Below are 25,608 nucleotides of genomic sequence, written 5' to 3'. Positions count from 1 at the left end.
GTGTAGGCAGGGTTGGTTCCCTCTGAGGGCTGTGAGGGAGACTGGGTTCCAGGTCTTTCCCCCGGCTTCTAGTGGTTAGCTGACATCTTTGGCATCTCTTGGCCTGTACATGCATACCCCGCCCGTCTCTCCTTTTATCTTCACATGGTGTTCTCCCTGTGTGTGTCTGTCCAAATTCCTCCTTTTTGTAAGGACACCGCTCATACTGGAAGAGGGCCCATCCTAATGATCTCATTTTTTTTTAAAGATTTATTAATTTGAGAGAGAGAGAGGAGGAGGAGGAGCAGAGAGAGGGAGAGGGAGAGAGTCTTAAAAAGACTCTGTGATGAGTCTGGAGCGTGTCTGCCTTCAGCTCAGGTCATGATCCCAGGGTCCTGGGATCAAGTCCCACATCAGGTTCCCTGCTCAGTGGGCAGCCTGCTTCTCCCTCTCCCACTCCCCCTGCTTGTGTGCTCTCTCTCACACAAAAATAAATAAAATCTTTAAAAAAAATAAATTGACTACTTGTGTAGAGACCCTGTTTCCACACATGGTCATATTTTGAAGTACTGGGAGTGAGAACTTCAATTTAATAATAGAAGTAAATAGAAATTCTTTAAAATAATATGAATTTTTAGAGGATACAATTCAATCCACAACACACAGTAATATCTTTACCATTACTATTATTCAGGTGAGTCTATGGAGGAGCAATTACAATGGGAAAGACACAGGCTGTAGTTAAATGGACTTACACTGAGACTCTGCTCTGTCATATTCTCCAAGCTTCCCATGAAACAGAGAGAAAATCCTTATGAAAGAATGGTGTGAAGACAAAACAGGGAAAGCAACTTCTATAAAGAAGTAAGGACAAACCTTGCACAATACAGATCACTGACAACCGTTTATACCCAGCTAGAATAACCTGTCAGGCCAGACCACTCTTCTAATAAAATAAACATAATACAACAAAATGAAACCTATTTCTTTCATTCCTTGTTCCCAATATGAAACCTCTTAAAAATAATTTTAAAAAATCTCTCAAATATCTCTGTTTACCTCCAAGGCTCCAAATAACCTTTTCTTTTTCCCATAGTAAATAAAGGTTTTTTTATTCATGGCTGTTGTTTACCCAACTCTATAGAAAGCAATCTAAAAAGATCCTTTCTGTTTGCCTTTTTATATTTGAGTTTTTCTTTTTCTCTCTCTTTTTTTAAAGATTTTATTTCCTTATTTGAGAGAGAGAGAATGAGAGAGAGCACATGAGAGGGGGGAGGGTCACAGGGAGAAGCAGACTCCCTGCCGAGCAGGAAGCCCGATGTGGGACTCGATCAAGGGACTCCAGGATCATGACCTGAGCTGAAGGCAGTCGCCTAACCAACTGAGCCACCCAGGCGCCCCTATATTTGAGGTTTTCTGATCATTTCATTGCAAAGTCTTGGAATGGAAGAACAGTGTATTATTGCTACCTCTGTTCAGTATAAGCTAGACATGAGCAGTGGAAGGAATACCCCAAGGAAGAGTCCCAAGTCCTTGAAGGGGATGATAGAGACAAGAGATGGAGGCAAGGACGGTGATGAATAAGCTACACATCAAAAACTTGGAGGCACAACATCCTCACCTTGTGGCCTCCAAGACATTGGGGTTGACAGATCAAGAGCCATAGGTGCAGAACATGCTCTCTCCTCTTCCACCTCTGCCCCAGGGCAACCCCTGGACTCATTATAATGCATCTACACTGAGGGTACAGCACCCCTTCCCATGGAGAAAGGCTGCCAAGACATGAAGTTTAAGGTACAAAGATTGTAGGGTCAAAAACTCCCCCTCCCAACCTGTGGGAGGAGCCCCCCAAAAGACGTGAAGCAGCCCCATGAGAGACTACCCCACTGTACATCACAGCTCCTCCCAGCCCAGAGAGACCCAATAATATCCAATTCCAAAACAATCGTGGGGTCGTTTCCCCCTCTTGGAACCTGCTGGCAATCCCACCTTGGGAGTGTACTTTAGCTTTAATAAACTGCTCTGTGCTTGCTACATCCTTCTGACTGTCTTTATTCTGAGCACAGATCCCCACGTAAATCTTCTTGTGGGGAACCCAGGGACCAAGATCTCCATTCATACAATGTGGACTCTCCCACCAGTAACACTTCTACCTTTATTATCAAAATTTGCTTACAGAAAAACAACATTTTTGGGGATTAAATAATAAAGTCCTCTGGGGCTGCTGGGTAATATCAGGCAGGTTGTAGACTGCACAAGAATGCCCCAACATAACCACTGAAATTTTTTATATTTATTATGACAACTCTCTAGCAGATAGTTGCAAAATCTTGTTCTACTATAAATGTGGACATTATAAAAATTTTCTAATCTGTACAAGAAAGGATGCTTTTTAAAATTTGCATGAGACAATGCATGGGCTAACACTGACCTTGCTGCTGGTAATGCTTATATAACTCTTTTAAGAGAGTCTCAGGCAAGGAGATCGAAGCCAAAGGAAAAGAGCTCTGTGCAATCCCTAGCACCCATCATGTGAGGAGCTGAATTGGAGAGAATCTTCTGAAAAGCCCTGTATCAGTGTCAGCTCATGGAGGAAAATTTTAGTCAGGAGGGGTTTCTGGCTGAGTGGTGATTCTGCCAGCCCTTGATGTGGCTTACCAGAGAGAGATGGAGGAGCTGAAGTATGAATTTCTTTTTGGCAAATACTCCACCTTCTGGTTCCCACATAGGAACAGAGACCTGATCCTTGGGGAACAGACGACCATGTCTTCTTTATCTACATCACAGTTGAATTTTCTGGGAAACAACTGATATAAGGTAACATCTAGTAGAAATCTGGCATACCGATATGTGATAAAGACTTTGACTTGGTGCCTTTTAATACATCAAAAGGAGAGTTTTTATTGTCTCAGTATAATATAGCAATCTGACCAATAGGGCCAATCAATGGACTCACTCTGCACGATATTTTTAAAAACCTAACGAGCACAAGAAGTAGAAGGAAATGCATTTGTTTTAAACATATTTTGGGTGCAGGGCGCCTGGGTGGCTCAGTTGGTTGGGAGACTGCCTTCGGCTCAGGTCATGATCCCAGGGTCCTGGGATCGAGCCCCGCATCAGGCTCCCTGCTCAGCAGACAGCCTGCTTCTCCCTCTCCCACTCCCCCTGCTTGTGTTCCCTCTCTCGCTGTCTCTCTCTGTCAATTAAATAAATAAATAAAATCTTTAAAAAAAAACATATTTTGGGTGCATATTCTGGGCGGGGATTATAAGAAAAATCACAACAATAAATCTGCAGGGGTGGAAGGCAAAATCATCTGATACATCAACACTGATGCACTTAGAGAAAAATGCGTGCAGTAATGGAGAGCAAAGCCCAGTGGATGGAGGTTTGTGAAAAGCAGAATGGAGAGAGGGAAGCAACTTGAGTTTAACAACCTCTGAAGCAGGCGAGGGAAGGGGTACCATGCAGCAGATGGGACTGAATGCTTTTTTGGGGGGTGGGGGAACTAAACCAGTTTTGAACACCTGATTTACAGTCAGCCAATCAGAAGCATCGTGAGACACAATATGAGAATATAGGTGAACATTTATAACATGGAGTTGGACTGGGAACCGGCATCACAGATAATGGTGTGAAAAGTCACATCAATCGTGATGCAGCTACAGAGGCCACTTTTCAACACGTAATGAAGAAAAAAACATTTGAGAAAGGTGGAGCCAAGTAGAGATAAAGAAACAGATGCAGACAATCAGAGAAGTATCGACGCAGAGACCACCTTCCAGCTCACTGAGGGCTTCCTGAATCCCAGGTTCACTTCCTGCCAAGGGCACTTCCTTCCAGAGGGAGCCCCAGAGCCTGGCAACAAGATGCCCTCACTCTTTATTTGAGCTAGGCTGCATGAGTTTATGCTCCTTACAATCACAGCTTTGTAACAAGAACTTCAGGAGTGCCGGGCACAGGAGAAGAAAGTCTAAGGGGCAGTGAAGGGCTTGAGGCAGTTCAAGGGGAGATGTCCATGGGGGACAAGGAGAGAATCAGGTTATAGTTTCTGCAGCCAGAAAAGGCCCAGGGTTTTTACTGCACAGACAAAGAACGACTCATTGGCCCTAAGATTAAAAGACCAGCTATCATTACAGGGCTGCAGGTGGGGGGACAATGGGAGCAGGGAAAGAAGAGCTCCCTTAAGATTCTGTACATATTGATAGGCAAGAATTCAGATTGGGGATGCCTACTTCAGGATTTTTGTTTAGCACTTTATATGAGGTTTTAATCACCACCCCCCCATCAATGTTTCCACTGAACAGAAATCCCCTTGAATAAGAACAATTTTTGCAGATTATTAAAAGGGACAGTGTGAAACCTTCACTAATATTTAGAAATACATGTAGGAGAACTAACTTGATTCCTTCATCACGTTTTCAAGTAACTGGTGTGAGCTCCATTTCTGACCACATCGCATAGTACAGATAGACTTTTGTGTATCAAAAGCAACGAAAAAAGCCGGAATTTATAGATCTTAGTTTTCCCAATTTAAATACGCTTAAGTAACTGTGAAAACCGGTCAGTTTACACACACAGTCATGCCAATTTAAAACAGAAAAGTTCCATTGATACTGACCACATTTTTGGTTCCTATTAAATTGCTACATAAATATATAAAGCAGGTCCGTAATACTATATGTCTACAAAAACATAATTCTGGCAAACAAGAGTCTTTCCATTTTTAATTTCAATCTTCCTTACTCGGTCTGTATTCTTACATATTTTAAAATTACTTTTGGTTTTAAGTATCTTATCTGCCCTCCACTCCCCCATCCCACCACCCTTTTGCCATCTTGAATGTATTCATTCTTTCCTTTTACAGTGTCACGCATAGAATAGTTTGGGATTAACACAGATTGCGATTTCCAGTCTCCGAAAATCCAGCTTCCAGTTGTCAGTGGAGTGACATCTGAAGTTAAATATTATCGAGCGAGGATTATAGTGGGTTGAATTGTTGTCCCCCAAAAGATACACCCGTATCCAAACCCCTAGAATCTGTGAATGTGAGCTTTGGAAAAACAGTCTTTGTGGATGTCTATAAGTTAAGGATCTCCATCTGTGATCATCCTGTATTATCTGGTGGGCCCTAACTCTGATGGTGAATGTCTTTATAAGACATGCTAAGAGGACAGATATGGAGAGAAGAGAAGGTTCAGAAGAAGACCATTTGAAGGAGGCGGCAGAGATGGGAGGGACGAAACCACCAGCCAAAGACTGAGCAGAGCCACCAGAAGCTCAAGAGGCAAGGAAGAAGTCTCCCCGCAGCCTTCAGACAGAGAGCAACCCTGTCTAATTTCGGGTACCTGGCCTCCAGAGTTATGAGACAAAAATTTCTGTTGTTTTAAGCCAAGGTTAGGGTCACTTGTTACAGCGGCCTTAAGGAAACTAACACAATGATTAAATGGGATCTCTTTATTGTTTATTTGCTTTTCAGTAAAGTAGTGAATCACGTAAAACGTTGACTTTTTTTGCCAATATAATCTCTAACATTATTAAAAAATAAGTATATTGGAACAAAACATTAATAAAATTAGAAGCCAAGATAAAGTTTATTTTTGAGTGCTGTTTATTAAAAAAAATCATAAAACAGTTTTAAGTGGCAATGGTATTTGAATATTTATGTACTTTCTGGTTTTATGTTGTCAGCTACCACAACAATTGAATGAAATCTGTAACCCATGAGAAAAGATCACAACTCTAGTTATAATACACCGCTATATTCTGATATATTCTGCAAGGTAAGAGTGGAATGAAGCCAGTAGAAAGCAGAACATATAATGAGATACCATTACAAAATGCTATCAGAATTCAGACAATTCCAGACAATCTATTGAATTCCTAGTATGTGTCAGGTACTGTGCTGGGCACAAAAAGGTCCCATCCCTCTCTCAAAGTGCATTTACTCTACTGTGGGGATAGGTATATAAATAAACTGGCTAGTTTCTAAATTAATTAAATTCAGAATACAATGCCTGGGAGTTTTAGGAGATAGCTTAACTTTACTGCATTATCTAGTGATTCTGAGTCATGTTGTATTTTGAGACTAAAAATTAAACTCAAAATAACTAGGTTAAACTTAAAATGTATTGATAAAATCTATGAAACATATTTATAGATTTAAAAATCTGATGTCTTAAAATTGGGTAACCTTGGTAGAATGCTGCATATATATTTAAAATATATATTTGAAATTAGCTGTGGGTTGCTTGACCAATAACAATCCTATCACCTATTTTAGGGCTATGGGTGCATCCTTTGGCAATACAATTAGCAGTTGTAGATAAAAAGCAACTCTCTTAAAATTTAGGAGATTTATATGTCCATGGAGAACATCCAGCTTTACATATTATAGCATATTCTGCAGTTGTTGAAAATAATGTCTATGAATATATTTTAATCGCAGAAAAATAATTATGAAATAAGGTTAAGTGATAGAATCAGGACACCTAGCTACATTATGATCTCAACCATGTAAAAATATGCATAGTGATGATCTCTGGGAATTTATATTATGTGTGGTCCTGGTAGTACCTAGAATAATGCTGGATAGGTTGTTACATATTATTATATAATCAATTATTGTTGAATATCTATTCATCATTTCTACAATAATGATTTTAACATTTTTTTTTTTAAATAGTGAGTTCTATCCTAATTTTGACTAATAGGGCCATGTTCTCAAGGGAACCTAAAAAAAATTTATAGATAAATTCCCCTAATCTATACCACAAATAAGGCTAAAACACCAGAACCATGCATACTATCATGTTCATGAATGCATGATCTGTCACTATTAGAGTTGCAATCCATTGTCTCTAAGTAAAATGCAAATGTCAGCAGTGAGCTCTCTGATCTGGAAGGTGACAGCCTTGGCTTGCTGCATCTCACAAAGTAGATTTCCAGCTTGATTGGTCCAGGCACATCTATAACTTTGGTGTATTATGAATTAATATTAATGTCTGCTGACACAGCTGCCTGATAGGAGGGTAGGCACTTAGTGTGGGTGTATGCATGATGCACGTGGTAAGATAAACAAAGGGGAAAACCAAAGGAATTTGGGATGGGAGTTAAGTGCAGGTGTACGGCAGGAATAAGTTCCAGACTTTTTACTGGAGGAGATAGGCCAGAGTGAGGAGAATTTAGAAGTGGGGATTAAGACAAGCAGATAAGAGAACAGAAAAATTTTTATTAGTAAATCTCAGTTGAAATTGGGGAAGGCTACTAAGTGTAAAAGCATCAGTCAGGCCAAGCGAGAGCTAAGAGCCGGTATTTTTCGAAGAAGAGATAGGGAAGCTCTGAAGGGTTGGGTTAGCATTTCTTTGGGAACAGAAAAACATAGTAACTGGCGTGTTCCCGCCACCCTGGTTTTCAAGTCAGTGTTCCACCTGGGCTCTTATGAAAACTTCTTTCTTGCCTCTCACCTTCATTGGCTTCCACTGCCCATAGGGGAAATGTATTCAACTCTTCAGCATTGCAAGGAAGGCCTCACTTTCACTTACCTCCCCCAAGCTCCTCTCTTCCTACAGCCTTCTCCCGGACCATCTGCACTACTCCACTCATGGCTTCCAAACCTTTCTTCCATGATCTCTCAAGTCAGCTCAAGGAAAGAGACTGTGAAATCCGGTATGCCTTCCTGGGGGGCCATGATATCAGCCTCCACTATGGCCTACACCATTTCTTCAGGGATGCTTCAAAGCTTTGTGTCTTTCAAATTAATAATCTGGAGCATTTTAGTCAAGATTCAATCCAGAGGGTGACTTTTGGTAGATGGATAGAGGAAAAGGCAGAAACCCTGGGTGTTCAGGAGGCCCCTGGTGCTAAAAAAGAGGGACTCAACTTGCAGTTTTGTCCAAGACTGGCACCATGTGCACTCAAGCCTTCTGGTGATACTGAAGCAGATCCATCCAGAAAGGCCTCCTGAGAAGCAGGCCCTGAGGAACTGGTCATCCCAGAGGCAGGGAGGAGATGAAAACGGAGGTTGGATGGAAAGTGAGGACTTGAATTAGGATGTTGGATTTGGTAACTGATGAGAAGACTGATATCCCTTTAGGTTGTAGAGATAGGGCTGTTGCAAGAAGAAAAAAGAGCTGTAGGTCACCCAGGACAGTAAATTAACAGCAATGTAGAATATAATGACACAGCTCTTGGGACACCTGGGTGGCTCAGTCGATTAAGTGTCTGCCTTCAGCTTGGATCATGATCTCAGGGTCCTGGGCTGGAGCTCTGCAATAAGCTCCCTGCTGAGCAGGGAGTCTGCTTCTCCCTCTCCTTCTGCCCCTCCCCCCAGCTCATGCTCTCTCTCCCTTTCTCTCTCTCAAAGAAATAAATACAATCTTAAAAAAGACACAGTTCTTTGGCAGCAATGCATCCTTATTTACTCACCTGGCCACGTTTCTCTAAGAATTTCGAGTGAGTTGTGAGGAAGAGAAAGATTATTTTAGTTGTGGAAGTAACTGACCAGAGTCACGTTGTATGTGCCAATGGAGGAAGATTTCCAAGCCCAAAGTGACATACCACTTATCTTTGAATAGCTTTGAACATAAAATCATATGACAAAAACCACGCAGTGATGTGATTTGTCAATTATGCTTCAGAGAGCTAAAAAAGTCCTAGGTTTTGACTAATAAAAGTGGTTCTGCAAAAATTCCTTTCTAAAACAAATAATGTTAACACTGAGTTCATTAGGATTGAGCCATTTGTTTTATAAAGAAAATGAGTAATAGATAATTAAAGAGCCATGCATCACTGATTATTAGTGACAACTGGTATTTTCACAGTATTCAAAAAATACAGAAATTGATTTAATTAAATTTACTTTAGCCAATACCTCATAAGAATAAAGTAAATGGCCTGTGGCAGACAAATATGACCACATGGCGTTGTGAGTTATTTCTTGCATGCGTCACTAAAAGTATTTCGTCTAGCCACCAATGTTTTATTGAGTTTGTAAAAATCTGACTGTCTAGCATTTAACATGAGACTCTCGGTTCAAAACGACTATATTTCACATCCATGTGAAATGTATTAGATTTTCAGGAGAGTCCATATATTGATGTAATTCTAAGAACTCCAGGCTGACGTCAGCTTAAACAGTGGGTGCTGCAAACAGTTTTGGTCCTGCCGCCCCCTTGGCCACATGCTGGCCTCTCAGGCATCCCCACTCTGGGCACATTCCCTGGGATCCCCCAAGATCTCTTCCACCTCACCTCCACCAGCCTCAGATTCCCCTCTGAATAAAATGGATCAAAGAGGGCTCGTGTCATTTCAGTTCATCCTGTGTCGCCTTTCAGAGGGTAAAAAATGAGAGTGTTTAACCAACGCATTCAGTCCCTGGGGTCCCACAGGGGCCCCGCAGCTGGGCCGGCAGTGTGTGCGGGGAGGGGAGCTCCCCCTGGCAGACCTGGGCTGTGGACGGTCCCACACTTGGCTTCCACCTAGGGCCTTCCTGTTCTGCACACCCGGGTGGCCTGAAGCCCGCTTGATCCACCTTACCCCGAGTGTTCTGAAATGAACGAGTTGAGAGACTGGCTTCGGTTTTGTCAACATTTTGACCATGACTGGGAGGAAAATGGACATTTGGGCTCCCTGTCTTATTGAACTATTGAAATAGAGCCCCCAGTTGAGCAATTTTTAGCAAAAGCACAGTAAAATGAAAAGCAATACTAGGAACTAAAACTTTGTTGCCATTTTCATTTTATAAGCAGAGAAACTACCTCTCTGTATGCTTGAATTATGTCAAGGGAGGTTGTTGATTGTTCTTCCTTGCAAATGACTGTCCTTTTCTCTTAATTTTGGGGATATTCATATATACTTTCTTTTAATAAATGATGTTAATGGGGGCGCCTGGGTGGCTCAGTTGGTTAAGCCTCTGATTCCTGATTTAGGCGCTGGTCATGTGAGATTGAGCCCTATCGCATCGCATCAGGCCCTGTGCTCAGCGGGATGTTTGCCTGAGATTCTCTCTCCTCCCCCTGCCCCTCCCTGCTCCTGCTCTCTCTCTCCCTCTCTCACTCTCTCGAAATAAATAAAATCCTTAAACAAATAAAATAAAGAATATTAATAGCAGATGACCCCTTGCCTTTCTCCCTCCAGCCATCATTTTTTTTTTAAAGATCTTATTTATTTATTTGAGCGAGAGAGAATGAGAGATAGAGAGCACGAGAGGGAAGAGGGTCAGAGGGAGAAGCAGCCTCCCCGCCGAGAAGGGAGCCCGATGCGGGACTCGATCCCGGGACTCCAGGATCATGACCTGAGCCGAAGGCAGTCGCTCAACCAACTGAGCCACCCAGGTGCCCCTCATTTTTCCTTCCAGATTACAGAACTGACTTTCAACTTGACCCCTTTCCATCAATGCTCCAGCAGCATTTAAGTGCTCAGTTAGATCATGCAAGTGAGGTCATTTGGGGGATCACCACCAATGCTCAGGCTTCCCACTGTAGTCAGAACTAGATTCGAACTCTCTAGCATGAACTACGAGGCCAAATACAAACTGGTCCCTGCCTATATTTCTTGCTTCATCTCCTACCAATATTTTTTTTTTAAGATTTTATTTATTTATTTGACAGAGAGAGAGAGACAGTGAGAGAGGGAACACAAGCAGGGGGGAGTGCGAGAGGGAGAAGCAGGCTTCCCACAGAGCGGGGAGCCTGACATGGGGCTCGATCCCACGACCCTGGGATCATGACCTGAGCCGAAGGCAAACGCTTAATGACTGAGCCACCCAGGCACCCCCAATATTCTTTTTTAATAAAATGTTTTCTTTATTTCAGAGAGAGAGAGGGAGGGAGAGACACAGAGAGAGAGAGAGCAGGAGGGAGAGGGAGAGACTATCTGAAGCCAACTCCACGGTATAGGCAGAACCTGACTCAGGGCTCGATCCCACCATCAGATCATGACCCGAGCCAAAACCAAGGGTCGGATGCTTAACCAACTAAGCCACCCAGGCACCCCAGCTACCAATATTCTTGTTTGTTATACCCCAGCTACACTTACCTCTACGTTTCTTAGCCATGTCAACTTAATGCCTACCTCAGGACCTTTGCACTTTCTGTTTCCTCTTCCAGGATCACACCTCCCCCAGATCTTTGAAGGCCTGTCTTCCTAATATATTAATATCTTAATTGTCATATAGGTCTCAACTGTCCCCTAACCCCAAACAAACCACCAATTTCCCCCTGGTCCCCTGCTTAATTTTCTTTTTACCATCTGCCTCTATCCGGTGTTCCTATATTGCTGCTGTCTCCCCTTTTAGAGGTATAGTTCCATGGGAGCAGGGGCTTGTCTCTCTTCTTTAATACGGCATCCTAGTATCTACAACAGAACATAACATAGTAGGTGCTCAATTAATCTTTATTGAGTTAATTAATTAATGACAATTGCTTTCATAATATGTCCTTTTTGGTAAAACAGAAAAAAGGCCACCCTTTGACAGGACCCAAACTTTGGGGGACTAATTTGCAAGTCTATCAAATCCCTGATTTGAAGATCCACTGTCTTTACAAAGCACCCTCTACAAAGCTCCGGCCTATTATCTTTTCTCCTCATGTTGGGATTTTATTTAATCACACGTGTCATCAATAAATCAACAGCAGCATCTCAAATTAGAAGCCGTGCTGAACTGTTGAGGGAGATTTTAGGCAGTTTTACCTCAGTATTGATACAGTGATTCTCTTCTCTCCCAGATGAATGAAGATAATTTCCCTTCACTTAGCCCAACTGATTTGCACTAAAAGAATGAATCATTTTGATGTGTCCTGGGGAATGGTTCTGGAGAAAGGCCTTGTGAGGGAAAATAAGAAGAAGCTCGGAGCAGGGGAACTGGGTGTGTGGGGAGCAGGAATCCAGCAGGAAAGCACTGGACTCCTGGGTCAGAAGGGACAAGCTGTGACACAGCGGGAAAGAGAGGGAGCTGGGAGGGCTTTGCAAGGAACCTCCGCATTTTACCCTTTTACTCAAGGCTGGGTCTGTCTTGTGCCCTCTTGGTGGACACCAATTTGTTAACAACAACAACAACAACAAAACTCTTAATAAAGATGGAAGGAACAAAGGGACAGAGGGAGGGAGGGGGGAGAGAGAGAGAGAGACCAAAAATAGGAAAAAAAAGTTCAGTGAGAAAAGTTTAATGATTAATTAGGTTAATAAAAGATCAAAGTCAGGAATGTGTTTGTCGCAGGAATGCGCTTTCTGCTGAGTAAACTCAGGCACTCAGAGTCTTGGGCAGATACACGGAGGACACTGGAGCATTCCCAGAGACACTGACCCAAGCCACAGTGTAGCTCCTTAACCTCTAAGCAAAGAAGCAAAGTCCATTTCAAAATCCACCTGGCCCTCCCTTCCAGGAGGATCTGCACTGTTCTTATCAACCTGGCTCTTCTCTCTCCCACTGAGGGTAGGGGTGTCTTCAGTCTTTAGCACCATTTTTAATATGAATCCAACCTTTCTGACAACTCCCTTGAGCTCCCCTGTCTCAGCTCCAACATAAAGAACACTTACTGAGTATTCTTCCCACAAAAGAAAATGGGCCATTTCTGGGCCCCAAGTTCATACTCTAGTCACTCTGTTCTGCCAAGGAAGTCAACTCATAGGAGAGCATCTGGCAAGTGCAGGAGCCTGAGTCCTACGATAAGGAATGCTTATCTGCCAGGTATTTAAGATGAAATAGGGCTCCAGGAATTTCGCCTTAACTTGCAAGGAAGGAGATGCTATTGTTCAGGCGCTGATCAGTGTAGACTTCCAAGTTTTCTTAGAAGCACCGGTGTTTGCTCTCAGGATAACTACGTTGTTTTCCTTTAGGACTTGTCTGTACACCATGAAAACAGAGAAACCAGACTAATCCTGGTCCCCCTTGTTGGCTTCTTTTAAAAACTTGAGTGGTTTGTAGTCCAAACCAGATTTGTCCAGTTTCCATTGAAGAAAAATCCATTTACCACAGCATTCAAAACAATTTAGCAAGCCTAGGAAGAAGACTGGCAAGGGGTGGTGCTGGGGGCTGAGACCAGGACTGGGGCCTGGTGGGTGGGTGGTTGAGAGGGAGGGGAGGCAACCAATCACATTTCCTGACCCCAGAACACAGGCGACTCAGGCAGTCTGCTTAACAAGCAGAGCCTGGGGCTTCTTTGGAAGAGTCTAATGCCATGACTGAGCGTCCCTCCAGCTCCTGAGCTGACTGCTGTGACACATCCATCAAACTGTGACTATCCTGAGAAAAAATACCCCCTTAGTGTCATCCCTGAAAATGCAGCCATTTCTTAAACTTCAAATCGTGGAACGATAAAACCAAAGTTTGCTGTTAGACAGTAAATTAAAATCCACACGCACACACACTGTATGCAGACACAAGGGAGCCTGATTTGATAGTGGTATTTGGGAGGGGGAAGACTAGAGGGTTTCAGGACTGGCCAGCATTAGGATAGGTGGCTATAGTCTCGTAATTCTTAGCTGCCCTAATAGGAGGGGATCTAGGCCAAAGGGAACCCAAAGGCAGATCATACCCCAGCTATCTACCTGGGGTCACAGACTTCATGAGCTAGCCCGTTCTATAAGTGAAAAATCTGAGGGCCTGGAAAACTTCAGTAGTTTGCCTAAGGGTGCCCTGCCCATGGGGGAGCTAGGACCTGGGTCTGGCCCCCCAGTGTACTTTCCTGTCTTCTTCTCACTGCTGAGTGGGGGCAAAACTCTGATTGGAGTTATGGAACCACTGGTCTCTCCCCTCCTGGAGGTGTGGAGCCCAGATGGTGCCACCCCAGAACAACAGTGGGCCTACTATTACTATTTGTACAATGGATTTGGGGATGGCCCAAAGTCTGTGTTCTCTTTGTGTGTAGTATGTGTATTTTTTCAACTCAGTCTGAATGCTGCTCCACGGTAAACTTATATGCTCTCTGAGGCAGAAATCGTTTCTCCTCTCTGAGACTGAGAGCCCCTCAAGGCCAAGGCCTTTGCTTTCCACGTTTCTGATTCACTCCCATCCTGCAAATGGATGGCAATTAACACCTACGTGTTAATACCTAAGGAACGTACTGGCATTGACATCCCATTGGTGACTAAGGAGACAAAGAAAGGCCTATGACTTACCTTGGAGGGTGATAGAATGTACGCTCTTGGGAGAAGTGTAAAGCACCTCCCACCGCCAGTGACTTTGGAATTTGCCATGGAACTGGCTTGGAGCAGTAAAGTGTGGGCAGAAGTCACTGTGTGCCTGTTCTAAGCAAAGCCTTTCTGCCTGCCCCTCTTGTGTTTCTGCCTCCCACACGTGGACAACATGCCCCCAAAGAGCAGATAGGGCTGTGACTGGAGTCTGGGCTCTGGGATCATAAGATAGGAGGAGCCAGCCCGTCCTACAGGGTGGAGTCAAGCCTAGCCAAGCCGGGCAAGGACCCAGCAGAGCCAGAGCAGACCCAGGGAGCCATGAACGACAAATAAGTGTTGCTTGTTGTACCCACTACATTTTTCTGGGTTGTTACCACAGCAAAAACTATTATGTGGAATCTCTCTTGAAAGATGTCTGCCATACAGCCAGAATGCTATGAACTGTCCTCAGGCAATTTGGTCACACAAAACATGGAGGTCCTTTTTGGCAGATAATGACATCTACCAAAAAAGTATGACCTTGCTACTGAGTTATAATGAAAACAAACCTAGATCAGCTGTCCCTACACATATGTAAACATTTATTCAATAAACATGGATTAGCCAGCAGACATGAAAGGACCATTTCCTTAGAACCTGTTGGGCAAGTTCAAGGAAACCCCAGATCTTGGTCCTGTGTATGTTCCTCTCACTACCTGTCATGAAAGATTTTCTAGACGCAGACACCAAACATCCCAGAGGCAGCATGCTTCTATCCTTTGAGTGGAAGTTGGGCAATTGTAACTCTTTGTAACAAGGCCTGGACAAAAGACTTACATGAAACAACATTCAAGTACCATCCCCAAAGAGCAAGCCACAGGCCTTACTAGTCTTCAACCCTGTTTATGCCTCAGTGCTGAATCAAACAATCAATCAACCGATCTCTCCCTCCCCCTCCCTCCCTCCTCCCTCCCTCCTCCCCTCCTCCTCCTCTTCTTCCTCCTTTGTCTTTCTCTCTCTATATATATCTATATACATATGTCTATAAACATATAGATATCTACCTATCTATATATACAGACATATATCTATAACTTATGAGATACACACATATACATATAACTAATATATATATATATATACACAAATATACATACAACTAATCCACAGAAATCAAATATTGATACCTTGAACTTCACCAACGAGATCATGTCTAACTTTGTCAAGCTTATTAGCAATTCACTAATTTCACAAATAAAAGCAAATGCTGACATTCATAAAACCTCAGGTATTAACAGATAGGTAGCTGGCTGAAATGCGCGTAGAAGCTGCCCCTGGAGTAGGACTGACATCTCTGGAATGAAAATTCTCAGGAAATCTGCCTGTCCCTCAAGTTGAAATTTAAACTAGTTAGCGCATATATAAAATCACACCGGTCTAAAATATTTTAAATTGTGGACATCATAACATGGAGATTACTCTCCCTGCTTTGCCCCCCAAAGATATCCAGACTTCTGTGCCCAGGGTTAGGATGTTCCCTGCCTGTGCCAAGCTGACTATGGAAACCAGCTCAGGAATTCATACCTCAAGCCAAGATTACAGCAAACAACATGAAATAAAAAGAAGAAATAGTGTGAGGCAGATTTGATGACCTAAGACTGAAGAGTAAGTGTTCATGGCCCCAAATCAAGCAGAGGAAACCTCAGGGAAGTAGTCAGGTAGTCCAGAATGCATTAACATTGTGCTACAGTCTGACTCAGATAGAATATTCCCTCTACTCCTCCTGCTGGGCAGCCAACAGAGGTCCTGGGGTACCCTGTCATCCTGTGATGTTCCAACAGGCTGTTAAAAACACAACGTCTATGTCACAATAACTACAAGTGCACAAACACATTTCCTACCTCATCAGTCTTAATAGAAATCATTCATTCTCTGACATTGACTGAATACCTTCCTAGCCAGACAGTCGACACAACACCACAGATCCAAGTTCAGACAGTCACAGGCCTTGTCATGGAGAAATATACAGAACTGGGCAGGGGCTCTTAATCTGGGGCCCGTGGCTAGGATCCATGGATGGGCTTCAGTGGTCTATGAATGCTCTGAAAAGCAAGGCCCTCTGTGTGTCTGTGTGTGTACTAGTCTAGGAAAGTCTATGTTGTTCATCAGATTGATAAAGGAGCCCATGGTTCAAGAAGGATGAAGAAATGTGTGTCCATGGGGAAGCTTGAAAGAGATAACTTTATAATACATGCATTCACTCCAACTTTGCTATGGAAGATCAACCTATATGGCTGACCACATAAAACTAGACTTGGTATCAAAATGCCCAAAAAACCCCTTAGACATAATAACTGAAATAAGGTAAGAGCTTATTTAGGAAATGTCCTCATAACAGAACTAATGACTGATAAAAGTGGTACTAGAGATGCTATAATAAAGGCACCTCCATCTTCTCCATTATAAAAGTCAATCACAGACCCAGTGAAGTGAGGGCTCAAGGTTGCTTTGAAATGTGGCTATACCCAGGGCAATATAATGACTCTCAAGCCTCATTTTACTCTCCATTTGCCTCTTCATGTCAAGTATGAAGTGGAATGGGCAGAATTTATAGCCATGATTTGACAATCTACTGCACCATGTTGGCTCCATTGGCCTAGAATATACATCAAAGTTAAGATAATTAGTGCACAGGTAACAGGGGTTCAGCAAAGAGTATGGCTGATGCCTATGAAATTCATGGCCCAGGAAGTTATGTGATATTCATTGTGTGGTTTCCATAATCCCTGCTACATCCTCACATAGCCCAGTTTGAGAAGCACAGATTTAACTTCTGTGAAGTTCAGTTTCCCCCATATATTAAATGGGAATAATAATAATACCTAAATCAAAAGTTTCTTGGGAAGATTAAGTGTCACCTATTGGCTAAATCACAGAACGTACTCCATCCGCCCAATACTTAGCCAGTGCTCAATAAGTATAAAGATCTACCTGCACCCAAACTTCCATCCAGATATGTGCAAAGCTTGGTCCCCAGCTCTGATGTGCAGCAGCAGCCTCCATGGGCTTTCAAACTATTGATCCTCACATCTACCCCAGACTAAATCAGAATCCTGGGCACTGACTGTTAGTAAAAGATCTCCCAGGGGTTTAAGTGATGTACTTTAAAGCGCTAGGGGAGGTCCCTTTCTCTCCCCTCCCGCAGTCTGTGATGGGTACTGGAAATCCCGTCATTATAAAGTCCTCCCCTTGTGGATGCAGAGCGGCCACACCTAGAAGGCCTTGGACAAGTTTCCTCCACTTCTGTTAGTCTCAGTTTTTTCACCTACAAAATGGAGATAGTAATAATCCCTACTGCATATTGCTGTCTGCAGATGTGAGAACCGAAGTCCGAAGTCTCTGTCACTTGCCCTGTGACACATAACAGGGGCAGGAAGAACAGGACCCAGCCTTTGCCACGGCCTCTCTGCTGCGGAGCCAGGTATAGAAGTGAGAGGAGGAGACATACCTGGGGTCATGAAGAGGGCTTCGGTAAACTTTATAGCACTTTTGGCTTAAGGACTGAAAGGCAGGGCTGCCGGGTAACGGCTGGAGAATGTACCATCTGGAAAGGTGATGACAGCACTTGCAGGACTCAGGGGGAGGCATGAGGGGCAAGGAGAAGGATCAGCAGAAGGAAGAAGAATTGCTGTTGTGCATGCCAAAGGATGGATTCGCCACTCATTTCCACTAGGGCCAGGAGAGAGGCAGGCAGCACTGACTGGGACCCATGGAGACTCTGACTTCAAAGTCAAGTTGAGGAGAGGACTTGAAGGGATAGTACAAAACAGAATGGGGCAAACGCCTCTGTGTCCTCTGGTCTCATTGTGAGAAAGGGAAGTGGGACCCAAGGACAATTTAGCTCATTTCTCCTAAAATTGATTTCTTTTGCTTGGAAGGGAAGGAAGCATAATCCCAATCATCCATTCGTTCAATAGTGTGGGAGCCCCAAAATGAAGTACAGTTGACCCTTGAACAACATGGGTTTCAACTGCGGGGGTCCACTTCTATGTAGATTTTTTTTTGGATAGAGTACAGTACTGTAAATGTATTTTCTCTTCCTTATAATTTTAATGTTTTCTTTTCTCTAGCTCATTTTATTGTAAAAATATAGCATATAATATATATAACATACAAAATACATGTTAATCGACTGTTTATGTTCTCAGTAAGGCTTCTGGTCAACAGTAGGCTATCTGCAGTTAAGTTCTGGGGAGTCAAAAGTCATGTACAGATTTTTAATTGTGTGGGCACCCCTAATGCCCACTTGTTCAAGGATCAGCTGTAGTTACCTCAGGGGAATTTTACTTTGGGCTTATTGACTCTGTTATTTGTACTCCTTTCTTCCTCCCCTGCTTCCACTCCATGATATGCATACACTTCAGAATCACCAGCTCTGCTAGATGAGAATGGTTATTGTCATCTGAGAAGGAGCTTCAATCTAAGCTTCATGACTCCCACCTCCAACTCCTGTTCACACGCACTATTGGGGGATCAAACAATGGGAAGAAGGCAGCTGGTTCTGGACTGTGACCCACCATAGGCTATAATGGTCACCGTGTGCTGAGAGGGCACTAGGCTCTGCCCCTCTTTCCTTCCCTGACACGTTCTTCCTGATGCTGAGCCCCACATTCTGATTATGGCACCGGTACTCAGAAGGCTCTGGTCTCCCTTACTCTGCTTTCCTCTCTGGTAATGCCTCTTCCCACCATCTGTCATGGTGACCAGCAACGACCAGGAATGTCACAGGAATTATTTCTACACTTGGGCTGGAAAAGGTGCCAATGTCAGTGAGAACAATCAAGAAACACTCAGGGCAGACTCCAGCTCTTTCCTGCCCTTATTACGAAATAGAAAGAAATATAGAAGCATATATCAACCCCCAACACTCTGAAACTTTATTGGCATTTTTTAAAAAACATCATAGAGGTCTTAAAGCCAATTACAGTAAAAACTGGCTTTTTATGACAGATGTTATAAAAACAAAACGACTCCATAGTTGTAATCCCCAAATCATGACTCACTTTATTTAAATAAATATCTGACATTTCAAAATTCCAGCACAAACACTTTGGGTTTCCACCACCTTGAAGTACTTGCCTTTGGTTTGTGTTGGGGGTGGGGAGGGAGAAGAAGGAGGTGGAAGGGAATTCGAAGAAAGCAAATATGAGATGCCTGTGAGCCCAGAGAGCCTGCTTGAAGGGATCCATACAGAGCTGACATCATCTAAGTGGAAGCTTGAGGCCAGCATGTGGGAATGCACCGCAGGGACAGAAGGTGCAAGTGTCAGAGACAGCCCAAGTTGCAAACATGAATAGGCAAGGAGGGAATGGAATGCAGACTGGAAGACTGGGAAAGTATTCAGGCAGGAAGATCTAGGAGAGGTTCACCCTCTAGCAATTCTAAACAGTTTTTCTAGCTTCAGCAGTGAGGACCCAAAGGCGTCGGCGGGTCTCCTAAACGCAGCAAGACTGTAATTCACAGAAGCTGCAAGCAGAAGTAGGAAGACTGCCAACTCTGTCCCTCCAATGTGCTGTGATTGGTCTGCACAGAGTTTAAAAAGAATGAGCCAATAAGGTTATTGTACTGGGTCAATGTCAGTTTCTGGGTTGTGCTATATGCTTCCAGAGCACCCAAGATGTTACAATCAGGGGAAATAAGAGGAAAGATGTAAGGGATGCTTCTGTATAATTTCTCATACCTGCATGCAAATCTATAACTATCTCAAAACAAAAAGGTTTTTAAAATGAACCAACCTTTATAAATCAGAATATATAAAAATCTTATTTCCTAGCTGTTCTTGAAGAGTGGGAAGATCTGGCCACACTGTGGGCCCACACCACGTTCCAGCAGTAACACGTTAGCCTATCATAACAATCAGAGGAAAGCAGAGTAGCATCAGATTCCCCAAAATCTATGCTGTGCCCCATTCAGCACCCAGACCGCTTCACTTACTTATGTTACTTCTCTGGTCCCAGTGGACACTAGATTTTCCCCACTCTTCTATAAAGAGTGATGGAGTTGAAAGGTCGGTCGTTCAAAAGGTCATCAGACTTTGTACAATTTGTCTGGAGTTTAGCACTGCATCATGAATGAGACTACAAGGACACCTCACTATCCTGCTTCCCTTGGGGCTGTGCACATAATAGGTATCATTACAGCATGCTTCTCTAGTTGCAGAACTACTTATGATGGGTTCCCCCAAAAAATCAATGCCTTACTAAATGTCATGCTATTGCAATTTCTGTCATAAGTCAGGAGCCATATAAAATATAGTGAGTTCTTAAAGCCACAGACGCTCTGAAATTATTTATGAAATAAGAATTAAGGCCTAATTTACCAAAATTGAGAATATCGGGACACACGGTTTAATTGGATCTCATTAGAGGTGCACACCATGATTCAAAGACAGGGTGTCATTCCACATTGAGTCTGCCTCTTGGTTTTCTGAGGTTAAAGCATTTTCCACATTAAAAACCTGTCCCCTTTGGTTTTCACATGGTAAATTGCTCAACTGGAATCACTTACCCCAAAGGCAAAGCAATGCTCCCATTATCACTAAGCAGCGAAGGGCAAAAGAGCCAATGGGTAAAGATGGGAAGGATAAACTGAGGTCATTCCTTGATGCATCAAAAAAAAAAAAAAAAAAAAAAGGACACTTTGGTGGCTCAGTCGTTAAGCGTCTGCTTTTGGCTCAGGTCCTGATCTCAGGGGCTCCTGGGATCGAGCCCCGCATCGGGCTCCCTGCTCCGCGGGGAGTCTGCTTCTCCCTCTCCCACTTCCCCCCTCTTGTGCTCTCTCTCTCTCTCTCACTCTCTCTCTGAAATAAAATAAAATAAAATCTTTTAAAAAAAGCATGAAACTGATTCATATTTAGGTCCACCTATGTGTTTATTAAAGATACTTTGTACAAATCCTTAGTCTGCTCAATATAAGACCCATCCCTCTATTCCCATCCCTTTACCGTGCATGTCATGTTCAAAAGTCATAGTTTTTCCTGGCTAGGCCATTCTACTAATGATGCTGTCACAATTTTAGCTTTAAAAATCAGATTTCCTCTGGAAGGAGTCTGTCAGGGCCGGAATATTATGGCACACCAACTAGTAATGGGGACACAGCTTGATATTTTTACATATTCTTTAACACACAAGTTAACTTATCAAGAGAGTTAAATTGCATTTAAAATTCAGGGGCAGATGTAGGTCCTGGCTAATGGTCCCTCAAGTGGCCTGTTGTGTCAAGGATTCACTGATAGGTTTCTCTCATTCCTTTCTGGTGTTGAACTTTGACCCACAATATGCTCCCTTTATGCTTAGCTGTTTCCCAAATCAGTAAATACGTAGACCAAGCTGCTTCTGTCCACTAGGCCCTCAGATTTATTCTGTCTGGTTACACAGGTTAATTCAAGCTGGTAGACCCCACTGATGCTGCCTCGGCTCCTCCTGGCAGAAGCAGGGTTATTAATGTTGCCATTCGCACCATGTCACAGCCAAAGAGACTGTATATCTGGAATTCCCTGCAAGATGCCAGAAGTCCGTGCATTGGCGCTGGCCAGCGCCTGCAGATCTGACCACAGCTCGCGCATTTGGAAAATTAAATGACAAACGTGAGGTGCTCGCTCTGCGAGATGGAAAGTATTGGCAATGACATGCAAACCCAGGGATTTTATGTGAAATATGGAATCAGTTTTCACCATGTGGGGCATCGACTGAACTCTGCCATAAGGCATCTGGTGAGGCCATGGGTCCCCTCCAAGTTCTGCTGCATGCGTGTGACAGCCAGCTGGCTGAGCAGCTGTGGGCCCGCCTTACTTGGGAGCCAGCTGACCATCACTCCCTCAGACAATACATGGGAAGGTCAAAGGGGCTTTGGCTCTTACTTTGAACAAGTGTGTTTGGTCACCAGGGGTTCCACTGACCATGGGGCAGCAGAACATGCGAATAATTTGCAGCTTCGTTAATTAAGGGAAACTCGAATTCCCCAAATAGAGCTCCACCTCAAAACGGTATTTGTATTTCTTATTTGAACGTGTTGTTGCAGGCCACACATCCTTCTCTGTATACACAGACTCTCTTTTTGAGGCTTTTGAAGAAAAAAAAAACCAAAACCCTATTTTTCTTTTTTCTATTTTTGAAGTTATGCACTTACTCTGAATGGATATGTGGTAATAGAAGTATAGATAGCAATCAAATATGGTTTTAATTCCCAGAGACGAGTTTATCTAAGCAAAAGTAAGACATCACTGGGAGCCATAGCAGTACATGGTAAGCAACGTGGTTCGATTTTGAGAATGAGTTATACCAATTGTCATAGCGAACACAGTATTTCTATTTTTCATTTGCTGCCAGTCCTCTCTGCTACTAAGCGGTCTCAGGTTTCTGCGTGGCTGGGATAAACGTCAGGTCTCCCCTACCTCTTCATGATGTGACAGGTTGTTATGCATTAAACAAATAACCGGGGACCACCGCCCTCTGTGCCAGGGGCCACGTGGGACTCTGGGTCCAGTGGGGAACAGGACAGATGAGGTGCCTCGTTTCATAGAATGAAACCAGTGAACATTTCACTCTGGTCTTCCGCTCCTAGCAAACACAAGTGTTCTGTTCTCTAAATTCCAAACAGGCTCAGTAGAGACACCTTTCAGATGTGTTTATCAGAAGTCATCTATCAGACTATCGAGAAAAAATGTGTACTCTGGAACAACTTTTTCATATCTGAGAATGTGGCCCCTTTAGAAGGGAAGAGAGGCTATACTCTGTGCTGTCTGGATGAGAAGGATCATAGCAAATGGTCACCACAGGCTTCCTGAGAGTGACTTGACTCTGTCTGAAAGATGTGAACTCCCCCTCTACTGTTTAAGTGGATTTGCAGGGGAAAGGCCTACTGCCCAACTTGGCGTTGAAAAGAACCGGTTTTGGCATTATCCAAACAAGTCAGTTTGTATCATATTGAAATAGCCACACTCTGCACGATGTTTATAGGTTGTTTTTTTGTTTTTTTTTTTTCTGTTTTTATCCCTCAATAGGATTTCAGCTCAGTCCAGACTAGCCATTCTATGCTTTGTGTGAGCAACATCTCAGGTCCCCAGATCAAAGGGGTTTGTCCTGGAGAAGAAAACTCTATTTCCAAAGCAACATGCAACTTCTCAAGTTTAAGACAACAGGCCTCCAAGTGCAGCATCTTTTTATTTTACAAAACCCTTTCCCTGCCAAATATTTGGGTTTGCACGCATCTAAGGGTGGGGCAATGCTTAGAATTACAGTAAGAAATACAAGTTTCAATGAAAGCGTTGCCAGAAACTCTGCTTTAAAAATGTTGCTTAAAATGAAAAACACTTTTCTTCTTACGCTTTAATGTGAATAAAGAAAATATCTTTCTTTTTGCCCCAGAGAGTATATTTTAAAATAATAAAAAAAAATGTATTCTTTTGTGTGTTTTGTTTCTCTCAAGGACCACATTCTCTTCCACTTGACTCATCTGATTTTTCCAATTATTGGCCCCCGACGGTTGGCATTTGGCTCACATTGGCCCCAGAGGAGCCAAAAGGGTCAGCTCACCCAGCGTCTCATGATTTGTGACAACCCCAAATGGCGATTTCCCATTAACCCCCGATTGCTGCCCCCCACCCCCGGCCCCCGCCAAAGGCACACACTTCTCTCCCATGAGGTAAACCTGAGGCACTCCTAAAGATGTCACAGCATGGAATCAGCTGCTGATTCACTTTCTCAGGTTGATTTTGTGAGCTCGGGAGGTCAGTCTGCCCACCAGCCGGCAAAGAGCCTGACCAGTGGCAGGTGTCCTTCCAGCAGAGAGCGAACGCCACTGCACACGATGTGGGAAACATGCTAATCCGAGGGGTTGGGATGGGAGCCCCAGGCTTTGTGACCTCTCATTTGAGAGGCCTCAGTTCACTTTTTACAAGATGGAGCTATTGTCCTCCGTGCCTTCAATGGGAGGATTCAGAGGACCACAATGTAGATCAAAGGACAGCAGAATAGGACCTGGGAGCAAAGGCTAAATAGTCTCGGTATTATCTTGCCTGGAGAAGAGAAGGATGGGGATGGAATGGGTCAAACAGACCAGCATGGCAGAGGGCTAGTATGTCGTCAATGTGGCCAGCTGTTCGGCATTTTCAGTGAGAAGAAAAGGAGCAGAAGAAAATAAATGTAAACTGCCACGTGAGAAATCTGTTTGAAACTTGTAAAAAAAAAAAAATCAAACAGCGAGGGTTGTTATTATAAACGCTAAACTTGGTGACGGGAAATAACTTTTTTACTTTAAAACTAAGACTTTTCAGTCAAGAGTTTCAAACGCAAACTTGCTTCCATGCAAGGGGCAGACAGGAAGAAATTTTGAGGCCCACTTCACTTAAATACAGGCAACATATGATTTGGGCCTTCACAAACTGCTCCTTACAACTGACGCTTTCTCAGAGGACAGTGTGAGAAGCTACTATGAGGGACTTCTTAGCCCTTGCTTTAATGACTTATTTAGTGGAGGAAGAAATCATCTGTGGGGCCAAGTGACTGACAAATATATCTGGTTATGCACAGCCTGATTTCAGTTCTGCAACTCATCAATTCAGACTTCGAACAAGCACTTCACCTCAGTTTCCTAAACAGTCAAGTGGGGACAACAGCTCTGTCCTACCTCAAAGGATTGCTTGGAGGAGTGAATTATGCAAGGAATGAAAAGTCTGCTGAACATAAGTATGTGGTAATTTGACTGTTCAGACCTCAGGGCTACTCTCAAAGACAAAAATAGGTGGCTCTCCTAGTATTGTTTTAAGTCACTCCCACACCAGCTTCTGCGTGAGAAAAACAAAGAATCCTATGAGCTAACAGAGAACTCAAGAGCACAGCTCAAGCTGGTATCCAGGCTGTGATTTCATCCTTGCTTTTCCCGGGTCTGCGGCCCAACATCAAGGCACAACTGGGTGGCACAGACCAGGGTAAGGCAAACACACAGGGCTTTCATCACTGGGCTGCGGGCTCTGCAACATTTGGACGTTGTGACTGGAAACATTTCGCCATGAAATCCACAAATATCAAAACTAGAGAACTCCATTGCCCTTGGTACTGGTAATAGTTAGGTTTTATATAAATAAAAAATAAAGTGTTTGACACAGTAACAAGGTGATGGATTTTTTTTTTTTTTTTTTTTTTTTTTTTACCCTTGTGAGTTCAGGCTGAGGACAGATTTGGTCACAATGAAAGAAATAACACTTGTCCACCTAGAATTCTATTTATGGAGGAAATATCCTTCCAAAATGAAGGCAAAATCAAGGGCCTTTTCAGCCAAAAGTTGGGAGTTCTTGTTACAAGTGAACCCACACTATATGAGGGGTAAAGGAGGCTGTTTAGAGCGCCCCCTTGCCTTTTCAGGCCGTCATCAGTTGGAAGGCTGTGTTTCTGTCCATAATGTGTTGCACATAACCTGTCAGAGACAGAACTCTGAACTGGGGCTGTCCTTATGCCAGCC

At 43.3% G+C, this 25,608-nt stretch overlaps 1 protein-coding gene across 4 annotated transcripts in view; it reads right to left on the bottom strand.

Moving 5' to 3' along the window:
• Positions 1-25,608, bottom strand: part of NCKAP5 (NCK associated protein 5) — a 965,493-nt gene that overhangs the window by 711,812 nt on the left and 228,073 nt on the right. The gene's annotated exons all lie outside the window — the stretch shown is intronic.

Source organism: Callorhinus ursinus, unplaced genomic scaffold (genome assembly GCF_003265705.2).
Source record: "Callorhinus ursinus isolate GAN/ISIS: 27379988/994484 unplaced genomic scaffold, GSC_fseal_2.0 scaffold2, whole genome shotgun sequence".
Taxonomy (NCBI): domain Eukaryota; kingdom Metazoa; phylum Chordata; class Mammalia; order Carnivora; family Otariidae; genus Callorhinus; species Callorhinus ursinus.
The sequence above is the reverse complement of the archived record's forward strand: the minus strand, read 5'-3'. Positions and strand labels throughout refer to the sequence as shown.